At 40.4% G+C, this 20,276-nt stretch overlaps 1 long non-coding RNA gene across 2 annotated transcripts in view; it reads right to left on the reverse strand.

Annotated features, from left to right (window-relative positions):
- Window positions 1-20,276, reverse strand: part of LOC110343068 — a 138,036-nt gene that overhangs the window by 39,439 nt on the left and 78,321 nt on the right. Inside the window, exons 2-3 of one of the 2 annotated variants that reach the window (XR_005877236.1) lie at window positions 2,840-2,899; window positions 346-421 (exon numbers count right to left, since the gene is read on the reverse strand). This is a non-coding gene — a long non-coding RNA (uncharacterized LOC110343068). The remainder of the gene's footprint in view (window positions 1-345; window positions 422-2,839; window positions 2,900-20,276) is intronic. The other variant, XR_002385264.2, reaches the window with a different exon arrangement.

A 20,276-nucleotide genomic window follows, 5' to 3' on the forward strand; every position in this document is an offset into this window, starting at 1 on the left:
ATATTGCTTTCCTAATATCACAAGAAGATAAGCACTGAGCAATGTCATTGACTCTTATAGTGCTGACTGTCATTTAAGTTCCAGTATTTAATATATAATTGCTAGATCCTACTGTCCCATACAAATTCTGCCTTAGTGCTGTCTACTTATGTTTCCTTAAGAATTGGAGAGTATAACAAACCTTTACACATTTATAATACTAATTCTTGCAAGTGTTGGCTCCTCCTTCTTAGATGGCTAGGCCTTTTCAAAAACTCTTAAGTTTTATTTCTTATTTAAAAACACTTTGCGTTCTCTATCACCATGGAGACCACTGTGAAAAAGAAAAGTAATTTCAATGCACACCTCTACCTTGCTGACATGCCAAGTTCCTTCAGGGATGACAAACTGCCAGGCACCAAAGCACTGTAACTTATTGGCCCTGTGAATGAGAGGAAGAGGTGGTGTGGAAAGAACATCCTGTTTTGCAGGACTCCAGTAACTCAATTGTTGTCGTCTCACATTATTTTTTTCTCGTTAGTACATCTGTTTAATCTTAAAATGCCCTTGATACTCCATGATTGACTTAGGTTGGGCAAGGAAGCTGGAGCATGGGGGAGGAGCTAATTGAATGAACTCCTCCTTTTCCCCAGTAGGTTTAACTGATAATAGCAGTAGCACACAACATCTTACTGGGACTTATAGACACTATCTTCTCTTTCCTGAAGACTCTTAAGAGGTATCTTGCTAATCCTGATGTTGTTCTAGCCTTCCTATTTGAATTGTGGTATTTCTATAAGTATTTATGTTTTGGTTTTGTTGTTGGTGGTGGTTTTTTACAGTGTCTGAAGGTCCATGATTTATTTCTTTTATGTCAATTCCAGTTCCATCTCCCTCCTCTCCTCCACTGCCCCCCCCACTGACCTGCTATCCTGTCCTCTTTCTGCTCCCCAGGGAGGGTGAGGCCTTCCATGGGGGATCTTCAAAGTCTGTCACATCATTTGGATCAGGGCCTAGACCCTACCCTCTGTATCTAGGCTGAGAGAGTATCCCTTTATGTGGAGTGGGCTTCCAAAGTCCATTCATGTACTAGGGATAAATACTGACCCACTATAAATACTGACCCCATAGATAAACCAGACCTCCAAACTGACATCCTTGTTCAGGGGGTCTGGAACAGTCCTACACTGGTTTCCAGATATCAGCCTGGGGTCCATGAGAAACCCCTTGTTAAGGTCAGCTGTTTCTGTGGGTTTCTCTAGCCTGGTCTTCACCCCTTTGCTCATCACTCCTCCCTCTCTATAGCTGAATTCCAGAGTTCAGCTCAGTGTTTATCTGTGGGTGTTTGCTTCTGCTTCCATCAGCTACTGGATGAAGGCTCTAGGATAGCATATTAGGTAGTCATCAATCTTATTATTGGAGAAGGGTATTTAAGGTAGCCTCTCCACTATTGCTTAGATTGTTACGTGGAGTCAACCTTGTAGATCTCTGGACATTTCCCTAGCCCCAGATTTCTCTTTAAACCTATAATGGCTCCCTCTATTATGGTATCTCTTATCTTGCTCTCCTCTATTCTTCCCCTGACTTGATCTTCCTGCACCCTCATGTCCTTCTCTCCCCTTCTTTTCTCCCTTTCTCTTTCTTCTAACTCCCTCTTCTCTCTCCCCATGCTCCCAATTACCTCAGGAGATCTTGTCCCTTTCCGCTTCTCTGGGGGACCATGTATGTATGTCTCTCACAAATGTTGCTGGCATAACTAGATGCTGGCATGTAGAAGACTACAGATACATTCATATCTATCACCATGCACAAAACTGAAGTCCAAGTTGATCAAAGACCTCAACATAAATCTATCCACACCGAACCTCTTAGAAGAGAAGGTAGGTGATACCCTGGAATGAATTGGTACAGGAGAATGCTTCCTGAACATAACACCAGTAGCACAGACACTGAGATTGATAAAAAAAAATGGGACCTCCTGAAACTGAGAAGCTTTTGTAAGGCAGAAGACAGAGTCAACAAAACAAAACAGCAGTCCACAAAATGGGAAAAGGTATTCAACAACCCCACATCTAATTTCCAAAATATAAAAGAACTCAAGAAGTTAGTCACCAAAACACCAAGTAATCCAATTAAAAAGTGGGGTACAGAACTAAATAGAGTATTCTCAGTAGAGGAATATAAAATGGCTGACAGACATATAAGAAAGTGCTCAACATCCTTAGCCATCAGGGAAATGCAAATCAAAACAACTCTGGATTACCATCTTACTCTTGGCAGAATGGGTAAAACCAAAAACACCAATGACAGTTTATGTTGGAGAGGATGTGGAGAAAGGGGAACATTTGTCCACTGCCGGTGAGAGTGCCAACTTGTGCAGACACTTAGGAGATCACTATGGAGATTCCTCAGGAAAATAGGAGTCAGTCTACAACAAGACCCAGTAATTCCACTCTTAGGCATATACCCAAAAGATGTACATTCATACAACAAGGACATCTGTTCAATCATGTTCATAGCAGCATTATTTGCAATAGCCAGAACATGGAAGCAACCTAGATGCCCCTTAACTGAAGAGTGGATAGAGAAAATGTGGTACATTTACCCAATGGAGTACTACTCAGCGGGAAAAAAATCAATGGCATCTTGAAATTCACAGGCAAATGGATGAAACTAGAAGAAACAATCCTGAGTGAGGTAACCCAGTCACAAAAAGACAAAAATGGTATGTACTCACTCATATATGGATTTTAGACATAGTGCAAAAGATTCCTGGCCTACAATCCACACTGCCAGAGAAATTAGGAAACAAGGAGGGCACCAAGAGAGGCAGGCATTTATGTTTTTAAAAGGTACTTACAGAGTTGGAGAACATCAGTCAATCCAGAGGCAAGTCTTCATTAACAGCAGTACTTGAAGTCTACAGATAGAGGACTTCATTAGCTGTTTGAGCACCTACTGTTTATCAAGTATGTATGACTAACTTTTCTTATATTCTCTACATAATCCCCACAAAAACAGTCTGAAAAATGACCCATTTCTTATATGTGGACACAAAGGCTCAAAGGACATAAGCAACTTGCTTGAGGCTATAAACCTAAACACAGATAATATTTGTTTGTTATTCATTTCATGTTAAGTATTCTAAAATCCCTTTTTCTTTTTTAATATAATGTAACTTTTTAAAATTGGCTATTTTAGCAATTTTAGATGTTTTAAATTTTAATAAGCTACACATTGCAAATATTGAATATATAATTTCAGATTCTTGAGCAGAAACCACATTACTATCAGCATCTCAAATATAAGAATTTGACAACTGCTGTCAGTAATTAATTGCTAATACTCAGTGTTTATTTTAAGATACAAATAGAGATAACCATTTTTGCCCATAAGGAATGGTGAAAAAAATCTGTTTCTTGTATGGGTCATGTAACCTATTTTGGTTGATTAGTCTTGTGCTTGTGACAACAGCTTGGCAAGTTGAGAGTGCTTATCTTTATAGCTGTTCAGTTGAAGTTGATTTTGACTTAAGAAATGAAAAGATTGGCAGAGTGCTGTCTTTGCATTGCTTGGATACTCATGAAACATGATTTTATTAAACACACAAGGAAAATGTCTTCAAGAAGACCTTGTTCTCAAGATCATTTGACAACTCTGTCCCAGGCTAAAATATTTTCGAATAAGGGGGGAACTGATTTACCTTGTTTGAGAAAGTAATGTGGATTTTAGTCACTTTAATAAAAACTTTAATGTAAATATTTGCCATTTTTTCTCTGTTTCATTTTGGACATATAATTCTCTCCTAAAACATTAGACTACTTGAATCCATTTGGTGCCAGCTTGCAAAAAATTTGCTAAAATTTTCAGTCTTCAAGCACTGTTGAAGATGTTTTGATATTGAACTTATGTCTTCCACTAATTTTTTAAAAAGTCTCTCTTTATTTAGGGGATTACTATATTTTGAGTTTATGTCATAAATTTTTAGAAGTATGCCAAGGTTGCCTTTTAGGTGGAAAAGCAATATCTTATCAGTATATGTTAGATGCGTTGTACAAAGGGGTACATTTTTAGAGTATAACCAGCAACAATTTGTATGATTTAGCTACAATTTCTTAGTCTGTTTGGACCTTGCTGTGCTATGTAAAAACACAAAGGAGGCAGTGAGGCTGAACTGAGTTTCAAACCCATAAAACTGGCTCTCATCAGTATGACTCACTTGGAGATAAAGGCATCCAGTGATTTACTTGAATCCATTTGGTGCCAGCCTGCAAAAGATTTGGGAAATTAGCAGTGTCCTCACTTTTTTGATGATGTGGTTAAAGAAAGGCTAATTCATGAAAAGGAGAAATCCTTTTCATTTGACATTGGACTTCTTCCTAGCTCAAACTCAAATGGCATTCCTAATAACAAAGCAGTGTGCTAGCAGACTGGAGGGATATTATGTGCCAGTAAGAATAGGCAACCATTTTGAACTTAGTAACTGTGAGGTGACTTGGAAAAATTTGAACCTATTAATGGTCTCATTTGACAGACTATCCCTTCTTGCTTAAAAAGGGAAAGTAATACCTAAAACATCAATAATTTCCCAAGCAGCTGTGCTTTGTAATGAACTTGCCAGTTTTCATTTTTACTCCATGAATGGTGTCTTGGCCTGCCTAGAATGTATGATTCAGAAATGTGTACGCTTATAATTATAAAGTACATTTTCTACCATCTTTTCTTTGAAGAAGTTTATAGCTTGAATATAATTAAAACATGGCAATAATAAAAATTCCAGGCCACACTGAGTTAACTACACACTAATCATCATGACATAAAGTGGTGTTTGTATCCTTAGGAAAGGGTTAAGGCTTGGGGAAGGTGACAATTCAGGTGGCATGTCTTTCTGTCATAGAGGAATGATACCACACATACGCTGAGACCTTCCCAGAGATGGAAGGATCAGAGAGCCATCAGTCCTTTACTCTTGACCTGGTGATTGCATTTGGCAGGTTATATCTGTAGTAATTACTTTTGTGTCCTCTCCAGCTAGCATCTCATTCAGAAAACCAAACCTACACAAATGGCTATTCTTGTCCTCCAAAGTTGCTTCATGGCTGAAACTTAAACGTGTTTCATCATCTCCTTAGAGATCCCTGTGATTGATCTTCTGGCTGCCAGTCTTCACAACCTAAATAGCATTTTAAAACTCTCCCTAATATCCTCTGAATAACAGTTGATCTCCAGGGAGGGTGATTCTGATTTTGAGTTCACTCCCACATAAAGAGCCAGCTTCTCCTTCTCCCTTTCACTCTCCCTCTCTCTCCCTACTCTCTTCTGACACATGGATTGGTTAGCTCATTTTACAACTTGGTTTCTGTTGGTGTGCTCATATTGTTCTTAGTTTAATAATAAACTTTGTTGTTGTTGCTCTTAGCATAATTTATAAATTACTTCCCAGAAACGCCCTTACTAAATGTCTGTGACCTTATTGTCAAGGAAGGCTTGACAAGCAGAAGCTGCTGCCTAGGGGCTGGAATGTCCCACTTCCTGTTCTTTCTCTCCAAGTTGGAGCAGTCTATCCAAACAAAAACTGAACTTGGTGCACGTGGGATCCAGAGTTAGCTTGAAAGGAAACTCTCCAAAGATGAAGAACTTTACACATTAAGTTAAGGTTTCACTCCATCCACTGAGACTACTAATACTACAAAGAGGGCCTTTTCAAAACAACCTAAATGAACAAATGGATGCCTCAAACTGTGGACTGAGAAAAACAAGCAAACAGCAGCCACGAACAACAGCAGATTAATTGCTGCTGGGCTTTTACAAAACAGTAGAAATGGAAAGCACTGAAGTGGTATTCGGTAATGACACTCCTACTCCTAACCCCTGCCTTCTAGACACCACTCAATCCTAGGAGGGTATTTGCAGGTGAAGGAAATCAGTGTCTGGACCAGAGTCAAGCATATTTATGGTAGGAGGGGTAGAATAATCCGGTACCACACTAACTACAACAACACACAGCACCAGTTCTCTGCTGTAAAAACCCAAGGACATACTGATGTTTTCCCATGTAGAAAAACATGGATCCAGTTTTTCTATCAATAATTTACTAAGCTATAACATGAACCCTACCAGAAAGTGACACAAAGCCAGAATGGAAAACTTGCTTACTTTCTTCTAGAAAAGCTAATCACTGAGACAGCTTTCCTTAAAACAATGGGGGAAAGGTATAGAAAACAGCACAAAACAAAAAAAACCTCTAGTTTTCAAAAGGGGGAAGTTGAGAAAAGAAGGGAGCAAGAGATGACTCTGATGGGTACTGCATTTCTCCTAGGCAACACCTCAGCAGGACTTTACTCAGGCTCATGTGGTGACCATCAGAACAACAAGCCACTCCTCTGATATGGTCTAGTCCAGCCTATTGGAGGGTGACTCTGTGGCATGTCTCCCCTAGGGCGGTCCCTAGACACAAGCATTCTTAAGGCGGCCTTCTCGGGACTGTTGCGTCTCAAAGTAGTGTCCAGTGGAACAAGTCCAGTCAGCCCAAATTTGCACTGGTTAATTTACATCTGGGGAGCTAGCCAAGGTTTACAAGAGCTGCAACTCACAAGGCCTGGCCTGCTCTGGTATGGAAATCCACTAAAATATCCCCAGATACCACCTGGGATGGATGAGGAATTACTTCCCATTTCACATCCTAAATACTTGTTCCCATGTAGAAGGTTACTAACTTGGTCTAAGTGTTTGCTGCAGAAGCTGGGGTCAGCTTTCAACCTACACAATTTATTTCTATGTCTCTAAGGCCACATTATTAAACAACCAGCATTACTCCATGCTGTCAGGGCATGGAGAGAGAGTACTCATGTGATAGTTCCTTTCTCCAGGCTCCAGCATTTCTATATATTGCAGAAGACCCTTGGATATACAATGAGGAAGGAATGGGAGCCTTGAATGAGGGATAAAAAGCACCTGCTTTATGGGTCTTGAGTCACTGTATATTAAGACTCTTACACAATGGAGTAATTAGCTCTCTTTCCCGTTGTTCCTCTGAAGGGGCAGAGAGGACTTTTCCTATCTTGTCTTCTCTTTCTCTCTCTCTATCTCCCCTCTCTCTTTTTTTCTCAATATATGTTTTTATTTAAATTAGAAACATGAATGCTTCACATGTCAATCCCAGCTCCCTCTCCTACCCCTCCTCCCTTGTCCCCCTACCAGACCCCAAACCAGTCCTCCCCCCAGTCCCCACATCATTCCCCAGGGAGGGTGAGGACCTCTTTGGGGGGGATCTCCAAAGTCTGTCATTTCATCCAGGGAAGGACCTAAGCCCTTCCCCATGTGTCCAGGCTGAGAAGAGCATCCCTCTATTTGGATTGGGCTTCCTAAGTTCATTCATACACCATGGTAAACACTGATCTACTACCCAAGGCTCCAGTGATTTCTGAGGCCTCCTCACTGACACTACATTCATGGAGTCTGGATCAGTCCCTTGTTGGCCTCTCACCCATCAGTCTGGGGTTCAAGAGCTCCCCCTTGTCCAGTCAGCTGTCTTGTTCCTCTCTCTCTCTTCTCTCCCCCATTCCCTTACCTTTCTCCCAATAAAACTTCCCACTTAAAAAAAAAAAAAAACAATGGAGTGATTAACTGTGGGATCCTCAGTTTACTAAACATTTAGAAAAAAATCATTGAAATCCTGGTCAAACCAAGAAAAAGAGGCCACCTTGTTGTACACCAGGCTTAATAGTGGAGGAACTTCATCTTTTGTATATAATACTTTTTTTCTTTTTTTATTATTTATTTTTAAATTTAAATTTAAATTAGAAATAAGGTTGCTTCACAAGTCAGTTCCAGGTCCCTCTCCGTTTCTCTCCCCTCCTCCCATGCCCTCCTCCTAGCCCCCCCATATCCCCTCTTTTCCCCAGGGAGGGTGAGGCTCTCCATGGGGGTGTCCATAGTCTGTCATTTCATCCAGGGCAGGGCCTAGACCCTCCCCCAAGACTTGATCCTGATCATTTGGAATTTGGCTCAAAAAGTGGCTAAAACATATTTTTTGATGAACTATCATAATAAACACATAGGTAGCACATAGCAATTTAGAGGAAAAAGTTTTCTTACATACCAGGGATATACAGGTTTGTCAGAGTAATACTGTTCTAACACATTTAAATTGATGTTCATAGCCTTCCGCTAAAGAGTACCATTGGAATAATTATAGTTACTGTAACTAGAAAATTTATAATAGTATGCAACATGAGAAAATTACATTCATTTCATTATGTGATCTTTATAGGAAGCTTAAATACAATTCTCATTTATCATGTGGAAAGGGAGACTCAGAGATATTCAGTGGCCACTACAAAGCTCCACAGTTGATAAGTGACAATGTAGAATACTGAACACAGACCTATGTAACTCCAAACCAAGTGTTTCTAAGTACTTAACTAATATGTCAGTCAAAGAGTACAGCAGGGGTAGGACTGCTGCTAGACTAGACGGCCTTACATGTTGAAGGAAAGCACTGCTTAGTAGAACGTAGTGAGAGATGTGATGAGAAGTTTAAGTGGGTAGAGAAAGCAGTCTGCCAATGCAGGCCTTCTAAAGGCATTTCGTCTGTAAGAGAAGGGGGCGAGAGTGAAATAGGTGAATAAAATGATTAGACTTGGGTGTAGAACTCCACACGGAGGCTGCCTCAAAGACTCGCCTGTGGAGTCCAGTTACGATGCTACTAGCAATGTTCAAATGGGCAGAGCCAGTGGCATAGAGGAAGACGGTGCCAGTGAGAGTGGAGAGACTTGGAAGGACTTGAGAGTAAGCTGGTTGCAGTCAGTGGATTTGACCCGATGTCTGGGGTTAAGGAGACTGAGAAGTCAAGAGTGCCCTGGACAGCACATACTGCAGGAGCAGTAGACCAAGTTAAGATTCTGACTTTGCCTCCACTGCTCACCAGGAAGCTGCTGTAGAAAAATGTAAAGCAAGGCCACATATGCAATACACAGTAAAAATAGGAAAGCAACATTTACTATGAACAACCTGTCTCTGAACATACTTCTAGGGGCAGTAAGGTAAAATTAACCTTTAAAATCAACTATTAATAAAACTTGAAGTGAAGTAGGTATAATTCTATTTACTAGGAATATACTATTTCATTATTATATAAAGACTCCTTTACATATACCAAACAAATTACTAACTTCAAATTTTCTAAAAGTAAGGAAAAATACTGTGGAAACATGGAAAGGGATTTGAAGTCCTCCATGAAATATTCTTTGCCTTAGTCAGTGGAAATAAATGAATATGCTTCAATCTATACTTTTCAGTTATGAAATATGTCCCTTTCCTTTGCCACCCTGGTAAGAAGAGTACCACAGAGATTCATTTCCACTTAAACCTTCAGAATATGACATTCCCTGGAAACAAAGTCTTTGCAGGTGTTGTTAGTCAAAAACTTTGGGATGAACTCACCACAGATTTAGTGTAGGTGAGCTCCAGCCAAATCCAAAGACTGACTCTTCTGCAAGTAGTGTCTCAAGTAAAGACACTGGGGAAGACTGTGGGAATAGAGACATGTGCAGTCATAAGCCAAGAAATACAAAGGCCTGGGAAAAGTAAAAGAGGAATCCTCCCTGCTGTTTTCAAAGGGAGCATGACCTTGCTGACACCTTGATTTCTGAAACCCAGTCTCCGGAACTATGAGAGAATTAGTTTATGTTATTTTAAGCCGTCCGGGTTGTGGTAATTCGTAATGGAAGCCCTAGGTAACTCACACGCCCACTAAACAAGTGTTGAAAAAATGGCTTGCTATTGTCTGTGTAAGGGTCCAGCTGTGACCTCTGGTTTCTGGCAAGAGCAACAGGAAACACACACATACTCAATAGAAAACAGTGGAAAATAGAAAATTTGGGGAAACTGAGTTCAGAGATAGGTATGATGAGGTTCAGTGACAGTGCTATGTACAAATGGAGGTGATGAAGTACTGACCAGGTAATTGCTCTGGGTTTTCAGAATCTGGGCTTGGACTGCACAGGAATGCTGGGAGGTGGCTGTACATCACAGTACTGGAACCATAGGAGTGGCTGAGATTGCCTACGGAGTGTTGTGAAAGAGGGATCTCTTCAAGCAGTTTCCTGGGGGAATTCCATCATTTACACATGGGGCAGACAAGGAAGAGCTACACAGAGAGACTGGGAAGGACTATAGAGAAAAACAGAGAAGCCAGATAAGGATGGCACAGCAGTCACAGGGAAACAACTTGAAAAAGTAAACAGTGATCCCCCTGTTGGAATCAAGATACCAAACAAGATACAGATTAGGCTTGGCCTTCAGTGTTGGCCATATGAGGGCCACTGATGACCTTGCCAAGAGGAGTGTAGGCAGAGAGGGATCAGTCTGGATGTGGTTAAGAAGTGTATTTATACAAGTAAAATATTCATACATTTTCTAAAGGGAATTTGAGACATCAATGTTTACAAAATTTGACTGTGGGAGAGTAGCCCAACAGTGACAGTGTGTGCATGTCTGTATGAAGATGGAAAGAACAGAAATGTGTTTAAATGCTACTGAAGGGGTTAGCTCTTTACAGGAAAGGAGTCTGAGGATACAATCAAAGGAAAAGGAGATAATAGCACAAAGTTCTTCACATTCATCCACAGGGAGACTATTTACAATGAGTTTCAAATGGGAAAAAAATGTTTTGTAGATTTCCTGACAGACTCGGGCAAAGTTTGGAATCAGTCTAATGTCATAAGAGCTGTTCTGCAGTGATCTGAAAAGCACATTGAGTATATCTTGGAAGGTGTGTCTGCTGGGATGCATATCACATAGAGCATGTAGAAGGAAGATAGCCAGGCATGTATGTAGGCATGGGTGGAGGTAGTAAGTTTCTTAGTGCCTGTCATCTTTCCCTACTGGGACCAGGCACACAGGAAACTGAATATGACAGCTGCCCATTGCTTTAAGATATCTTGAGATATCTGGCTTGTAGCATAACAAACTCTAGCATCACATTCAAGTAACACTGAGTAATAAACCACACATTATTTTGGAAAAACGTGTGGTCCTTTGACTCTTTTTTTTTTAAACAAGCTGTTTTTCTTCTTAATCTTTTAGTCTCTAACTAAATTCTTTATGGGGGGTATTCACTACAAGGAATGACAAGAAAGACATCATCCAGCTTTGCTGTTTTCTTTGACATGATGATTGCCTAATGATACTGTAGTAGAAACAGCAGAATGGCAGGAAAGCAAGGCTGACTTCACATCTAGGTCTCATGTTTAGCTTAAGTGTATGTGAGGTTACTACTCAGAAACAAGTTGTTCAGACCAGTGCATTCCTTTCTTTAATCTTTTTTATTTAAATTAAAGACAAGCTTGCTTCACATGTCAATCCCAGCTCCCTCACCCTCCCTGCTACTTCCCCCTCCAATCCCCATAACAATGCCTACCTAATCCCCACTCCACTCCCCAGGGAGTGTGAGGCCCTCCATGGGGGATCTCCAAAGTCTGTCATTTCATCCAGGGAAGGATCTAGGCCCTCCCCCATGTGTCCAGGCTGAGAGAGCATCCCTCCATATGAAATGGACTCCCAAAGTTCATTTGTATGCCAGGGATAAATACTGATCTACTACCCAAGGCCCCATAGATTGCTGAGGCCTCCTTACTGACACCCAAATTTAGGGGGCTGGATGTATCCCATGCTGGACTTTCAGTCATCAGTCTGGGATCCATGAGCTTCCCCTTGTTCAGGTCAAACGAATTTTGCTGCATTTTTTCTCATTTATAAATTACAAGAGGTATTATAGTTCATTTCAGTAATTTGTTCATAGGGCACTTGTATAGATAGTACTGTAATAATGGTGCAAATGTTTCCCTCACAACCTATGACTGCTAATTCAAAAATATTTTACATTTCCTCACTCTTCTGATGAAACTATCATTCACTTGTGCTTTGAAAAGTAATTTTTATGTAGGTTCTTTTCAGTTGCTGAATGTGTGATTGTGACCTTATAACTCAAAGGCTTTCACTTGGCAATTACACAATGTTAGATTTCATTGTAGAAACAGGGGTTTTAAACTACTGTGCATATTATAATATAAACTAAATGTTTCCAGGTTGGTGAACTGGGTCCTTACAAGTTTCAAAAAAGTTCTAGGGTGACAAGCATTCAAAACTATAAGAGTCTAGAGACCAGGAGGCTTAAATATCTGGTACAACTTGAATTTAGCAAGTCAATGTCTCTAAGCATCTGTGTCTGCCATTTTAAAGGACTCACATTTGCTAGATATTCCTTCCAATGCTAAAGTTCTCCAAATGATTGCATGCTCAGAATCAGAGGATAGTAACTGTAAAAACAATTTATTTCTTCCAGAAAATAGTATCTGTGCTAAATGGCTGTATTATAGAGCACAAGAGGAACACAGTCACAGAGAAAAGGACATAGCCTGACTCAGCTGGGATGAAACCCCTAGCTTGCCCATTACTGGCCTTAAGCAGTTTGTGTTCCTATTTGTACCAGCTTCCTTACCCTAAAATTGAAGTGATGACACCCCTTTGATGGGGACACGACAGTGAATGACCATGCAGATGAACAACACTTCCTGTTGCTGGGTTCATCAGTGCTCAGGAGAGGCTAGTTGTTGTTTTCATTGTTAATTGAAGAAGATTATTATGATGCCCAAATGTCTAGTTCAGTCTGGGAGCTCCATAGGTTTTACCCATTTTGATGTTTTTTAATTTAAATTAGAAACAATATTATTTTACATATTAATCCCAGTTCCTTCTCCCTCCCATCCTCCCATGCCGCCCACAGACACCTGCATCCCACTCCTCAGGGAGAGTGAGGCCTTCCATGGGGGATCATCAAAGCCTGTCACATCATTTTAAGAAAAGCTGTCAAAATGCATGTAGTTGCAGCTCATGGGTACAAGACTGACTTCACAATATGTGCAGAACTCTTACTGAATCTTCTCCAAGCACCCATGATCTACCACAGGTTGCTATTTTATTACATTTTTGACAGCAGAGACTGGTGACCAGAATATTTAACTCTAATGTGATTGTGGACAGAGTGTCACTGTGGGATAAAGGAAGCTGGGTACAATGTAGGACATCCCCTGTGGGATGTGGATTTCAAAGCATGTACACCCTTTCATGTAGTTGCTGTTGTTGCTAGTTTGCCTTGTGTGAAATGAGCCTGTGTCAATGCCGACCCAGCTATACATGTTCTCTGGGATCTATAGTCTATAACAGAAAACTTTCAGATCCATTCATTTTCTCTCTCCTCCTCTACTCTCCCCAATCACTACTGATTAAGTTATTGCTTGTACTTAGAAGATAGAATTTCAGAAATCCGCACTCTTCTGGCATTTCTGTCTTTGGATGTGAGCTTGTTCTGAACCAAGCTTGAGTTCCTGAGGTATGGATTCAACTTTCCTTGTTCTACATCTACTGAGTGCCCAGAACACAGACAGGGCCTTCCTGTCCAGAAGGGCTTCAGTCTTCTTGGGGCTTCATCTTGAAACTAGAACATGACAAGACACAATCCCTGTGGGAACAAGGCCCAGTTCAGGGGGCTGTTTGTTATGGGTACGTGTGTGAAGAGCTTGGATGTGTGGTCGAGTATGGTGAAGAAGGTCCCTCCTTATATGGGACAGAGTCAGCCTTGGAAGAAAAGGAAGTGGCTTGTGGGCAGAAAGTGGTGGCAGAAAATTCTAAATTTGAACTTGACTTCAGGACATTATAGAGAGAAGTTTGTCAACAATAAAATGTAGCAAATTCCAGGTGACTGGGTAGCTGACTGACAACACTGGACATATGAATGCCGGGATACTAGTCTCCTTTGTCTCCTGTCGTGTCTGCATGCCTAGCAGATTTCTCTGACATGAGGCAATCATCACCCTGCAGTGCTAGGGAGGGTGCCACACATTCTAATTCTTACAGTCCAGGCAACTAGTCTATGATTTCAGTGTCTCCTTCAAAAGGCCCCCTAGGTAGAACAGAGGCTTCCTACAGAAGGATCAATAATATTGTGGTGGTCATTTCTAGATCTATAGACCCAACTAGACTAGAGTCTCCACATCATTCCAAATAGCTCCAGGCATTGTGCAGACTGTCTCAATCACACAAACATGATGCCTAGTTACCTCTGGAGTCTAATCTGGGACCAGCTGGCTATGATATTACTGTCTCTCTGGCTTTAAATGGAATAAGTATTTTTTTACTGACTGACACTCAAGTGATTGACAGTAGGATGTGCTTCCTTCAGATGAGATGCCACCCTGTGCAGCCAGCACCAGGTTTTAGTACAACTACCAAGGCCCTGAACTGATTGCAATAGTTCACTCTATTCTAAAGGTCCTTTCTGGTCTCTGGTAACAAGCACATACTTGAATGCTAACAGTTCAGTCCAACAGCAGAGTATAAATGCCAGACTAACCCTTGTCACAGCCACGCCTACAGTATCACGTGGGGGGATCTGAAACTCACTTTTTGCTATCACAGTGTATCCTCAGCTTGCAGGAATCCCCAAAACAGCTTCTAGAAGTCTAAATGAAAAAGATGAATATTCCAAAAATATTTCCTACTACTATGCAGTCATGGGGAGGAAGAGATATCTCTGAATCCCCAAGACTGAATCTTGCTAATATTCCTAATGAAATATAATTCAATAATTTGTCAGCAGTAGCAGCACTTGATTTGAGCTTTTATCCTGAAAATAATGGTTGCCATGAATAGAGCTTCAAGATTTAAAAGGCCCACTGAAGTCAGTTTTTCCATAACAGCAATGACAAAGAATATATGCTGCATACCTTTCAACTATTCCTGCATGATATCTGTCAATATTCTAAGTTATTGGAGTCAAATCTCTACTATGGATAACTAAATATGTTTATCACATGACTATTTATTACTAAGTAAGTTATATCTACATTATTTTCATGATGAACTCTGGTGAGACTGAAAGACATAAAGAATGCCACATAAGACAGCAAAAGTATGGCACATAAGGCATCATCATAACACCAGGGGTGTCATAGTTTGAGGTGTTCAGCATTATTATTAAATAGATGGGTTTCAGAGGCAGGGTGCAAAACGCAGAATAATAATTCAAGGTTTAGTGATTCTGTGATGTTCTCTTCCATTTAGCTGTTCTGGCGAATAAATTTGGATTCAATTACAAAGCTACATTTTTACTAATGCCATGACAATAGAAGTGAAACTGGAGAAAAAGGGACTGGGAGGGAGGAGGGTGAGGATAACATTAGGGAATGGAGAAAAATAAGCTCAATATATATTATACACTTGGATTTAAATGGTCTCTTGTAACCCGGTGTATATTTTCTTAAAGGGGTGGAATGGAGAGATGGTTTAGAAGTTAAGAAAACTTGCTGTTTTTGCAGAGGGCCTGGGCTGGGCTCCTGGAACCCACACGGGGCAGCTAACAACTTCCTATAACTCCAGGACCAGGGATCCAATATGTCTTCTGGTCTCCACAGTTACTGCTGTATGAATGCCGTGTTCATATAGACATGTAGATATGCATGCATAAAAATAGGTACAAATTAAAGGTTTTTTAAATGTCTGCAAGTGCAAATCTGTGTGATGGGGTTGAAACTCAGACTCTATTCCCTTGGCTCAAAGAAACATTTCCAGCTTCATTACTTAGCTGTATTTATGCATGCCCCAGGAATCCTGCAATAGCTGTACTGGTGCTGAACAATGATCTCACTTGTTTTAATCCAGTTTCTCTGTTAATTACTCCACATGACCAGGGAGCAAGAATGTTAGGATCTCCCTTCATCTAAAATTTCAATTGTTTTGTTTTGTTAAAAGGCCAACCATATTAGAATTAGTTCTAACAAAAAGAGTTCCAAGTCTAGAACCAGCCAGCCTGTATGCAAATTCTGAATGGTTATTTAACACAGTTCAGATGTCTATCATATGTCAAACTAAAAGAAAAATAGAAAACCTATACCATAGGACTACAGAAGAACATTAATTTAAAGCACTTAACCTGGCAAGAGCTCAATTGTTTAAAATTGGTAATTATTTTAGAAATAGATGCCAACGGGACTATACGGATTATAAATTATAATGTCTGATACATAGAATCTTTCTACACAAAATACACTATTAATGTTATTTGCCAGGAGACACGGATAAATGTTCTTAAGGCAAAATCTCATTTATGTAAAAATATACCTGAGAGATGAGAAGTGAAAAAATAGGTGCACATAAATAAACCCAACATATACCAAGGTTGTGAAAGCAATGGATATGAACTAGACCGGGGTGAGTGTTAAGAGTAGTTATTGTGATGCTCTACAGAGGTAATCCTGAGTTTACTCATGTATCAGTACAGTTATTCTTGCCCAAGTAGGGAGGGTCATATTACCCATGTTCATGCACAGTGGACAAGCATCACTAACATGGTTCTTTTAGAAATACTGCATTTCAGAAGCTCACTGCTGCAGTCATCATGCAGACAGAGTACAGGGAGGCAGAAGCCCACACTTCAAACCGCATAGGCAGCACTCACTCCCAGTCACTAACCCACACCCACATTCAGTTGACAACACAGATGTAAAGAGAACTCCCTTTTGAAGGCTCCGCTCTGCACTAACACTGAACAGGTAAACAATGAGAGATGGAGACTGTCTTGGAGGATTGTAGTAGGGCACCGACAGAAGTGACAGGAGTTAATACAGAGAGTTTAATAACATGTCTGCTAGTGTGGCAAGTTTATCATTTGCTGCTACTTTTCCTGAAAAGAAGCACAAATTAGACTTACATGAGTGTATTAATAGCATCTGGGTAGTTGAACAATATGTATGCAGAGCTATCTAGAAATTTTCAGATACAAGTTCACAAAGATCCTAGGGATATTTTAATTGTTCAAGAGAATTGATTCTTTTTATGTTTTTATTTAAATTAGAAACATGCATGCTTCAAATGTCAATCCCAGCTCCCTCTCCTACCCCTCATCCCTTGTCCCTCTACCAGCACCCCCCAGCCCAATCCCCAATCATTCCCCAGGGGGGTGAGGCACTCCTTGGGGGGATCTCCAGAGTCTGTCATTTCATCCAGTGAGGATCTAGGCCCTTCCCCCAGGGTCCAGGCTTAGAGAGCATCCCTCCCATGTGGAATGGGCTCCCAAAGTTCATTTGTACACCATGGTGAACACTAATGTACTACCCAAGGCCCCAGAGATTTCTGAAGCCTCCTCACTGACACTAAATTCATGGAATATGGATCAGCCCCCTGTTGGCCTCTTAGCCATCAGTCTGGGATTCAAGAGCTCCTCCTTGTCCAGTCAGTTATCTTTGTGGGTTTCACCAGCATGGTCTTGACCCCTTTGCTCATCACTCTTCCATCTCTGTCACTGAGTTCCAGGGGGTCAGTTCAGTGTTTAGCTGAGTATCTGTCTCTGCTTCCATCAGTCACTGGCCTTGAGTTTCTCTTGGATCATGGTGGATGAGTTTTCTGATGTATTCTTGGATCTGATTTGCCAGTACTGGATTTCCTCAGTGTCCGTTGTTATGTCCCCTTTTCATTTCTGAGTTTGAATATAGGTTTGTCTATGTTGTTGATTTTCTCAAAGAACCAACTCTTTGTTACATTGATTCTTTGTATTGTTTTCCTAGTTTCTTCTTTATTGATTTCAGCCCTCAATTTGATTATTTCCTGGTGCCTACTCCTCCTGGGTGAGTTTGCTTCTTTGTGTTCTAGAGCTTTCAGTTGTGCTGTTAATTCTCTAGTGTAACTATTCTCCAGTTTCTGCATGTGGGCATTTAGTGCTATGACCTTTCCTCTTAGCACTGCTTTCAAAATTTAAAGCATGGTGGTCTGATAAGATACATGGAGTTATTTCAATTTTTCATACCTGTTAAAGTTTGATATGTTGCCAAGTATGTGGTCAATTTTTGAGAAGGTTCCATGTGGCACTGAGAAGTAGGTATGTTCTATAGATGTCTGTCAAAATCAATTGGGTCATAACTTCTGTTAGTTCCTATGTTTCTTCGTTAAGTTTCTGTCTGGTAGTCCTGTCTAGTGGTGACAGTGGGGTATTGAAGTCCCCCACTATAAGTGTGTGAGGTTTTATGTGTGGTTTGAGTTTTAGTAATGTTTCTTTGACGAATGTGGATGCCTTTGTATTTGGGCCATAGATTTTCAGAATTGAGACTTCAACTTGGTAGATTTTTCCTGTGATGAATATGAAATTACCTCCTTCATCTCTTTTGATTGATTTCAATTTAAAGTCTAGTTTGTTAGATATTAGGATTGCTACCCCTGCTTGTTTTTTGGGGCCATTTGATTCAAAAATCTTTTCCCAACCCTTAACTCTGAGGTAATATCTGTCTTTGAAGCTAAGGTGTGTTTCTTGTATGCAGTAGAAGGATGGGTTCTCTTTTCTAATCCATTCTGTTAGCCTGTGCCTTTTTATGGGCGAATCAAGACCATTAATGTTGAGGGATATTAATGACCTTTGATTGCTCATTCTCATTTGTTTTGGAATGGTTTTTCTTGGTAGAATTGTATGTGGATTTCCACCCCTTTTCCCTTTTGGCTGTTGGTAAAGGGGGATTATATATTGCCTATGTTTTTCTGGTTGTAGTTAACTTCCTTGGATTGGAGTTTTCCTTCCAGAACTTTCTGTAGAGCTGTGTTAGTGGATATGTATTGTTTAAATCTGGATTTGTCATAGAATATCTTGTTTTCTCCATCTATATTGATTGAAAGCTTTGCTGGATATAGTAGTCTGGGCTGGCATCTGTGGTCTCTTAATGTTGATAGAATATCTATCCAGGACCTCCTGGCTTTCAGAGTTTCCATGGAGAAGTCAGGTGTAATTCTTATAGATTTGCCTTAATATATTATTTGACCTTTTTCCTTAGCTGCTCTAAGTATTCTTTATTCTGTATGCTTGGGTTTTGATTATTATGTGGTGAGGGGACATTTTTTGTGGTCCACTCTATTTGATGTTCTGTAAGCTTTTTGTACCTTCATTGGCATGTCTTTCTTTAGGTTGGGAAAGTTTTCTTCTATGATTTTGTTGAATATGTTTCTTCCCCTTCTTTTTACGTATTATTCTTAGGTTTGGTCTTTTCATGGTGTCCCATATTTCCTGGATATTTTGTTTTAGGGATTTATTGGACTTGAGATTTTCTTTGATTGTGTCTTTAAAACCTGAGATTCTCTCTTCCATCTTTTGTATTATATTGGTTATGCTTGCATCTGTAGTACCTGACCATTTCCCCAGTTTTTCTATTTACAGCATTCCTTCAGACTGTGTTTTTTATTGTCTCTATGTCAGCTTTCAACCCTTGCACTGTTTGAATTGTTTCTTGTAATTTTTGTTTCGTGTTTTCCTCCCTTTCTTGCATTTGTTGGGTTTTTTGGTTTGTTTTTTCTTCCATTTCTTTAAGGGATTTTCTCACATCCTCTTTGAGGGCCTCTATCATTTTCATGAAGGTGTTTTTAAGGTCATTCCCTTCTGCTTCACCTGCATTGGTGTGTTCAGGTCTTACTGATGTCGAATCTCTAGACTCTGGTGTTGTCATGGTTTTTTTTTTTCTGTTGCTGAGTGTGTTCTTATATTGCCTCTTCCCCATCACTTCTTCCAGTGGTGTAGAAAGAGTCTCTTCTTCTCCTGGTGTGTAGGCAACCAGGGTTCCCTTTCGGTGGGTGCAAGCAAATCCAATACTCTCTGGCCTCTTCTCTCTGTCCTCTGCCCTCTGCCCTGAGTGTCGGTGGAAGTGGACCAGCTCTCTCTGCAGGCTCCAGGTCGCTTGATTATCTGTCCGGAGTTGAGTCTACCTGGCTGAGGTCCCCAGGCTAGGGGATCTGAGAGAGGGTGAGTGCGAGGAATTCGGGTCTAATATGGGGACCAGGAGCTCTGAGAAATGATTCTTTAATGGGTAACACATGAATTGTTGGAGACCTTTTATAACTTATTTCATGCTCAATTATATAGCGTTTGTATTTGCAAAGGTATTCCTTGGCTCTAAATTTGTTGTCTTCATATGCTCCAACATAAAATCTTTCCAGATGTCATTACACCTGGGAGCTTCTGAAAATACTCCAGCTGTCCTGTAGTCCTGTGTCCACCCAAAGTGGAAGTATAATATAATCATGTCTGTTCGCAGCAAAGTGCCCTGGATATTAGTTGGGGAATGATCTACAATTAGATACACATTCTATTCAAAGCTAAACCTCAGAACTTACCCACAACCCTTTTATTCTTCTCTTCCTTGAGCCAATAATAAGCATTTGCTGAATTTCAAACATGGAGCTGCTCATATACATGTGTCTTTGCCAGC

Source organism: Mesocricetus auratus, unplaced genomic scaffold (genome assembly GCF_017639785.1).
Source record: "Mesocricetus auratus isolate SY011 unplaced genomic scaffold, BCM_Maur_2.0 Super-Scaffold_100004, whole genome shotgun sequence".
NCBI lineage: Eukaryota > Metazoa > Chordata > Mammalia > Rodentia > Cricetidae > Mesocricetus > Mesocricetus auratus.